This window comes from Ostrea edulis, chromosome 1, assembly GCF_947568905.1.
Source record: "Ostrea edulis chromosome 1, xbOstEdul1.1, whole genome shotgun sequence".
In the NCBI taxonomy this organism is placed as follows: Eukaryota; Metazoa; Mollusca; class Bivalvia; order Ostreida; family Ostreidae; genus Ostrea; species Ostrea edulis.
Window position 1 is genome coordinate 45,387,813 of NC_079164.1, and position 8,069 is coordinate 45,395,881.

At 32.7% G+C, this 8,069-nt stretch overlaps 1 long non-coding RNA gene across 1 annotated transcript; it reads left to right on the top strand.

Moving 5' to 3' along the window:
- Positions 1-1,395: 1,395 nt before the first annotated feature.
- On the top strand, positions 1,396-7,797 carry LOC130049524 (uncharacterized). The gene is made up of 3 exons (XR_008798081.1): positions 1,396-1,737; positions 6,938-7,025; positions 7,677-7,797. It is a non-coding gene; the product is annotated as an uncharacterized LOC130049524 (long non-coding RNA).
- The last annotated feature ends 272 nt before the right edge of the window (positions 7,798-8,069 follow it).

Genomic DNA, 8,069 nt, shown 5'->3' on the forward strand with positions numbered 1-8,069 from the left:
ATGTTTACTGCCAGGATAAAATCCGCGAAACAATGTGACGTATATTAAATTCCGATTTTATTTTTTATGTAAGTTTTATTTATGCATAAAATAAACCATGCAGCTTCTAAGATCCAAAGAAATTCGAAATGTTAATAGACTGATGACGTCATGACTATACATTGAGTGACGTCACATGCAAGGAATTTGTTAATGTGTGCCATGCAAATATCGACAAAATGTGGAGTACATGGGATATATATGGAATATATATGTGAAACGCTGAGAATTTATTGATATTATGAAGGTATGTTGATTTCATTCATTGACATTTCATTTAGCATGTCGATCCGATTTTCCTCTGTCACACACTAAAGTAGCACACCACGTTGCATACTTTTAGAGACTTTTTATACACCGTGTGAAAGGTCATAAACTAATGTAGACGACAATTACTGATAGAATCGTCTGTTAAGAATTTTTTTTAAAGAAAACTGCATCGCATCAGTGCAAAATGTAAAACATGGGCTAGATGGTTTCGTGTTTAAATGTTTAATAATTATTTCTTACTAAAGTGGTAGGATTCTATCAGTAATTCTGATATATTATGGGTGTTTTACCATCATTATCGCCAGTTAGACCAATATTTAAATCCTGGGGTAGTGTGCGACTTTCCATTTTCATGGGTGGTACATCCGTGATGTTTGTCAAAAGCATAGGGTCTATCTTTCATCTCAAAAATGACATCACAATATTTTGCAAGAAGAACTCCAAAAAACAAATTTGTAACTACAGTTGTAGTATCATATTATGAGTTATGAGCGCTTTGAAATTGAAGTCATTTTGACGTGTTAGCCCTTTATAAAATCTTTGTCTGAAGGACGATTCGACAATATATTAAACTGGTACCCCGCTGATTGGTGGCTACATATGCGAAGTCAACAGGGTACCACATTCTCTACCCTGAGTTCCGTGCGCTTGTGAGAGAATGCAGGGTACCAGTTCGTATCCAATGTGTGTGTAAACATTCTGAAGAACTTTTTGTGATTTCCTAATTATGATCTTAAATTTCGCCACCTTTTCGGAACATGCAAAATTTCACCAATATCTTATACACTATGCCTTTTGGTAGCTCCCTCTCTCTGTGTACGACAGATTTTAAAAATTATGCAGTTTACGTGCATAAATGGAGCATGACATGCCCTAACATATCCGCGCATGCTGTTTAAGGCTCAGATGCAATTAAACATAATTCAATTATATTGCATGAAGATTTTAGCTTGGCTCGTGAAAACTAAGTGCACTGCAATACATTTATATTTGTTCTATGCATGCTGAAAACAGTTAAGGATGTACGGGACTGACGATTTTGAAATTACCGCGCAACTCCGAATGACGTAAATAAATCCTATGTCGTTCGCATCTCCAATTTGATTCTGAGTGTATGTTAGATAATATCTACAATGCAATTAATTCTATAGATATATTTTACATAAACTATGACAAAAATATTATTATATTCGAAATAAAAACAAATCGCGTAAATTTTACGACTTTAATTACTTTTCGGCAATGTAAACATAGTGAGACTTTTGAAACATTGAAATGCGGGGGAAACGCGGATTTCAGTAAGCTAAAGCGATCCAGCGTTACATCAAGGTTTTTTGACCCACAGAAGACGATGGAAAGCTGCCTCACCAAGACACCAGACGCTGGATCATCTATATTTGCAATCGCAGACGCAAGACATGTGTTCAGGTTTGTCAATCACTGTTAACAGGTTAATAAATTAATGCCGAGTACGCACGTACGTCAAATAAGAAGAAAACAAAATTGTTCAAGTGCAAATCTTCCCAAAAATTCCATGAAAATCGATGCTTGAAAACAATATTGAAATAGGGTATGAATTCACCGGCGCTTATTAAATTGTCAATGTCAGCTGATTGTTCATAGACTTTGAAGATCTAGATCAACCTAAATTATTTAGCCAAACATACAAAGTGTATGATACAAGCATCTGCATCTGAGTATGAATATGTTAAAGTATTTGTCAAGTTTTAATATACATCTCTATAAATTTAAATATCTGTTGGAGGAGGGGTCATATAAAGCTAGGATATACACAATAGATCAGTGGTGGATCTTTGGTTTTACATAAATTGATGAGTAAGATTTTTTTTTCCTTTAATAGTTGATGTTTGCAGTACAGAAAACAGAGACAGGACACTATAAAAATCTACCACCACATACAAATTATACAAACCCAGTGACATGCTTTGATTTATTTTCACTTTGTGCAAAATATACAGCATAATGCCATAAATGGGTCAACTTTTATTTATTTTACTATATAATTGATTTTGAAATCATTTTCATCCACTTATTAAGGTTCAATTCATAGTAACCTTTACACCATTAACAGCACAAATATCTCCAGTATCTTGTTTCAGTGTCTTATTTCCCCCCCGGAACATTGCAGCCATACACATATTATATGATTGTGTTCCACTCTTACAAAGGAATATAAGGAAATGGAATGATAAATTTCATTAATCATGTATGTTTTCTGCATCTAATGTTGCTAAAAGTTTTTGAAATCATGAATAAAATTTATGTGCAGATCAAATGTTTTTTGATAAATGTTTTAGATTTCATAAAAATGAGTTTAGAATTATGATTTAAACAAAGGTTATTTTTCATTGAGTTATAGGCCTAGCGTAAGATGTGAAAGTTGACTCATTCATGACAGTATGCTGCAATTCTATGCCAGCATGAATGTGTTGAACAACAAAAAGAATATGAATTGTTTACTCAGCTTCCTTAGGCCCCAATATTAACACTTCATGTAAATAGCCGAGGTTCATTGATGTATCAGTATTGTTTTTCAGTTCAGTAATTCAAATACCCCCCCCCCCCCCCCCCGTAACAAAAAAAGTAATTTTATTACAAAGGAATAGTAATACACTAATTGATAGCTGACTACAATAAAATTGTAAGGTAACCATGGCCTTTTTCGATCATGCAGGAAGATGGATGCTAGGTATTTTCTGCCAATTAAGTTTAAATTCAGCCCAACAATTTCAACACTATGACACTACTATTATACATGTACAACACTAAATATTTTTTTTAACAAGACGCTTCATTAAAGAAATTTATTTAACATTATTAGTTTTCTATTCACCTAATGTATTATCTAGTTTCTTCGGGCCAAAGTGTCCACTATTAAATGTCAGCTAGACCATGTAGACAGATTCAATGATGAAATCTAGTTGTATTCACCTTTTTTGTGTTACACATACCATGTGAGAGTAAAATATAATTGTTCTATATCTATTTCATGTAAACAATATTTGGGAATTGTCAAGCTAGCTGGATAATTTTGCTGCAAGGCATTTGATATCATGATATCATATTGTGCTTGTTTTTAAAATATATATGCAAATTAAAGATTGCCCAAGTCCTATAATGAAAAAATGACAAGCATGGTGTTATGATAAATATGTACATTTTTGTTATATATGCATAATTTTGCAAGGAACTCTAGTTTTTTTTAAATGCATACATACCTACATGTATATACTGCCCACCATGAATAAGTATACACTCACCAAAATAAGTTACTTGTGCATAAAAAAGAAACATGGGTTACATCATAGATACAGATATTTTGATGCAAATACATAACTCTTGCAAATAAATATATAATGGTAGGCTTTTAACTTTTCATATCCTTCTGGTCTTTTTATTAAAATACTTGATTTTCTGAATTCTCTAAATAAGAGATATTATGTAAAATTTAAATTGAAACTATTTCGAACTATTTACTAATACATATTATTTTGTATTTGATGTGAATATAGTAACTTTTATAAGACCCTTTGATTTTTCAACTGTAATAAATCAATATCACAATTTAACAGACTATATCAAAATATTGAAAGTCCATTATTGTTTCACATATATTGAATTTGTACCCTTAACTAATTATTTTATTGAGCTTAATTGAAAGTTATATTCAGTGAATTAATTTGGCTCTTTTTCATTATATCATATGCTATTGGCTATCATTAAGGTACAATGTATCTAGGTTTATATAATTGCACCTGTCAATAAGTTAGTCATAATACTAAATGCAGTTTGGGCAAGACACACATCAAATATTTGATGCAAGTGTACCTCTAAGTTTTGAGAGGAATTCTTAAATCATTTAACACGTTAAGGGGCGATGGCGAAATCAAAAGTTCAATGTCTGACAAAAAACTAAATTCACATCAAAATTGGTACCGTATACGTGTTACAAAACATGCGAGTATAAATAATACTGTTATACTTTTACTTCTGTTTATTCACAAATTAAAGTGTACATTTAAAATATTTAATGTTCATTACCGGTAAAATGTAATATATTATTATGTGGTTTTTAACAGCCACTTGTCTTTTTTCCACTAAAGTGAAATCGATGTTGGATGACAAAAACTTATTTGAGTTTTTACTCCCCCTGAGGCCCCCTAACTATTTGAATTTAAATTTTTTTCCTGACATTGGTCTTTTGATTTCGCCCCTAAACATGATGGACACTCAACAACCATGGATCAAATTCTCTATGTTGACTCTGCCATTGACCCAATAACCAGAAAACTTACTACAAAATTTATACTTAGTAATAAGTTTTTATACAGGACCCTGCATACAAAATAACCTCTAAAGTAATAATCTTGAATACTTATGATATTCATTGTAAAATTTAATATTGTTTATTTATTCTATTAATATATATCATAGGGGCACATACTTCATTACGATTTTATGTCTTATTTTAAGTTATACATACACAACTACATGTATATAATTTATTGATTCTTTTAATAGATACCTAAAATTGTTCAAATACATGTTGTCAATATTTGAACAATGCACCCACATGAAAGAAACATGGAAGAGTGTGGGATGCAAACACAAAACTAAACAATAGTAATTTGTCTGCATGCGCATGTACGCGCACGTACGTGCATTGCAATTTTGGTACAAAAAAACTGAAAATCAGAATTCACAAGGAATCAACATGAAACCTTGTTAGGATGATAGTATATCATTTGTATATACGCAAAATGATAGTTGTGTTGTCTGCACGCGTGTGCATGCACATGCATCACATTTTTCGTACACGAATTTTGTAATCAGTGTAACTTTTTTGTTGCTCATTCAAATGGTTTGATATTCATATTATAGGTAGATATTGAGATCCTTAACTGATCTGCATTGTCAAAATTACCAATCTGCACGCGCATGCACGTGCGCTTCTTTTTGATTGGATAATACATGTACTAAAACATCTGTAACTTTCTTATTAATGAAGCGAATGAGTTGATATTCACTTCATAAGTAGATGATATGTGTATCTATATATTGGTGTAACAAAAAATGCCAACGCAAACGTGCATACACATGCATCATATTTCAAAAGTTAATTTTTTGAAGGACGATAATGTTTTGGTTTTTCATCAAATTCTTTTGATTTTGAGGTTTTAGGTGTGTCTTGGTACTCCTTACAAATTGGTGTGGTTAAAATTACTGGTCAGCACGTGCACGCACGTGTGCTGATTTCTGATTGGATGATTTTAAAATCACTATAACTTTCTTGTACTTGATGCAAACATTAAGAAATTCTTTCTGTGGGTATATGATAGAAAGGCCTGTACTAGAATGACATCAACAAAAGTACGGAATCATACTCGTGTGTGCATGTATGCAAGTGCATTGCTTTCTTTTATTTCTTTGCACTGAAATGACCATAGTAAATCATAGTAAACGTACTACATGTAATTAAAGGCTAAAATAAAATGATTTTTGCTATAGGTTTACAATGACTTTACTTTTTAACTGGTTTGGGGAACATATGTAATGGTCCCAGTTACAATTAGAACTAGTTACAAATGGAATTTTGATTTTACTTTAGATTGCAGAATTTTTATCTTTGATATGATTTTATAAAGAAATGCAGCTCATTTTTAGCTCAAGTGAGCATTTCTGATCACCCATTGTCTATCGTCTGACTGTCTGTAAACTTCTCACATTTTCGACTTCTTCTCCAGAACCACTTGGCCAATTTCAAACAAACTTGTCAAAAAGCATCCTTGGGTTAAGGCAAGTTAAGTCTGATGAAATGAAGGGTAACACCCTGCTCCAAGGGGAGATAATAGCGAAATAGTAGATATATATTGACAAATTTATAAAAAATTCTCCACAAAAATCCTGTGGGGATCTGTGTTGGAATAGATCCTCAGTACCCTCTTGCTTGTCGCAAGAGGCGACTAAATGGGGCAGTCCTTCGGATGAGACTGCAAAAACCGAGGTCCCGTGTCACAGCAGATATGGCACGAGATAGATCCCTCCCTGCTCAATGGCCCTAAGCACCGAGCATAGGCCTAAATTTTGCAGCCCTTCACCGGCATGGGTGACATCTCCATATGAGTGAAATATTCTCGAGAGGGACGTAAAACAATATTCAATCAATCAATCTCCAGCACAATACTTCCAGAACAAGCAGGCCAATTTCATGCAATGAAGGGCCATGCTACCTTTAAAGGTATAAAAGAGATAATTACAAAAATAGGGAGGGGTCAATTAAAAATCTTCTCAAGAACTGCTGGGCAAGGAAAGTTCAAATGTTCATGGCAGCTTCCTGACATAGTGTAGATTAAAGTTTGTTGAAACCATGGCTCCTGGGGGGTAGGATGCCCGGGGCTACAATAGGGGATCAAAGTTTTATATCTGAATATATAGGGAACAAATCTTTAAAAAGCTCCTTCATAAAGCAATAATTATATATAAATATTTATTATATTTGATATATATATTTATTTGATAGTAAATATATATAATGCTATCCATTTCACGTAATTTTTGGAATTTTTTAATTATTCTGATGTCAACCTTACACGTATATTTTTCACAGGTTTTGAATATAATGTCTCTAGTATGGATATGTTTGACGATTGTTACCATGGAAACGAACTCACAGACCAACATGTATGTCAAAACAGGTGGGTTTTTTTGGTAAATTAAATATAGTGGTACCCATTTCAATCAATTTTAGAATTTTTAAATTAGTCATACCCTTCCGTTTTTTGGTGGGTTTTTTTTTTACAGGTTTTGAACATGATGTCTCCAGCAAGGATATGTTTGATGATGGTTACCATGGTAACGAACTCACAGACCTATGTCAAAAATGTCATTTTCTGATAGAATAGACATGCTATCCATTTCACTTAATTTTAGAATTTTTTAATTATTCTGATGTCAGCCATACACTTCCGGGTTCTCTACAGGTTTTAAATATGATGTCTCCAGCAAGGATATGTTTGATGATGGTTACCATGGGAACGATCTCACAGACCTATGTCAAAAATGTCTTTTTCTGATAGAATAGACATAATGCTATCCATTTCACTTAATTTTAGAATTTTTTAATTATTCTCATGTCAGCCATACACTTCCGGGTTCTCTACAGGTTTTAAATATGATGTCTCCAGCAAGGATATGTTTGATGATGGTTACCATGGGAACGATCTCACAGACCTATGTCAAAAATGTCATTTTCTGATAGAATAGACATAATGCTATCCATTTCACTTAATTTTAGAATTTTTTAATTATTCTCATGTCAGTCATACCTTTCCATTTTTTGTTTACAGGTTTTGAACATGATGTCTCCAGCAAGGATATGTTTGATGACGGTTACCATGGAAACGAACTCACGGACCTATGTCAAAAATGTCTTTTTCTGATAAAATAAATATAATGCTATCCATTTCATTCAATTTTAGAATTTTTTAATTATTCTGATGTCAGCCATACACTTCCGGGTTCTCTACAGGTTCTAGATATGATGTCTCCAGCAAGGATATGTTTGATGATGGTTACCATGGTAACGAACTCAAAGACCTATTTAGAAATGAATTTTTCTGTTAAATTAAAACTAATGCTAATTACTTTAATCACTTTAGGAATTTTTTCACTGCTCTGATGTCAGTTCCATACCCCCTTTTAGACAAATAGTAAATTTCAGTCAATTATAATGTCTCCAG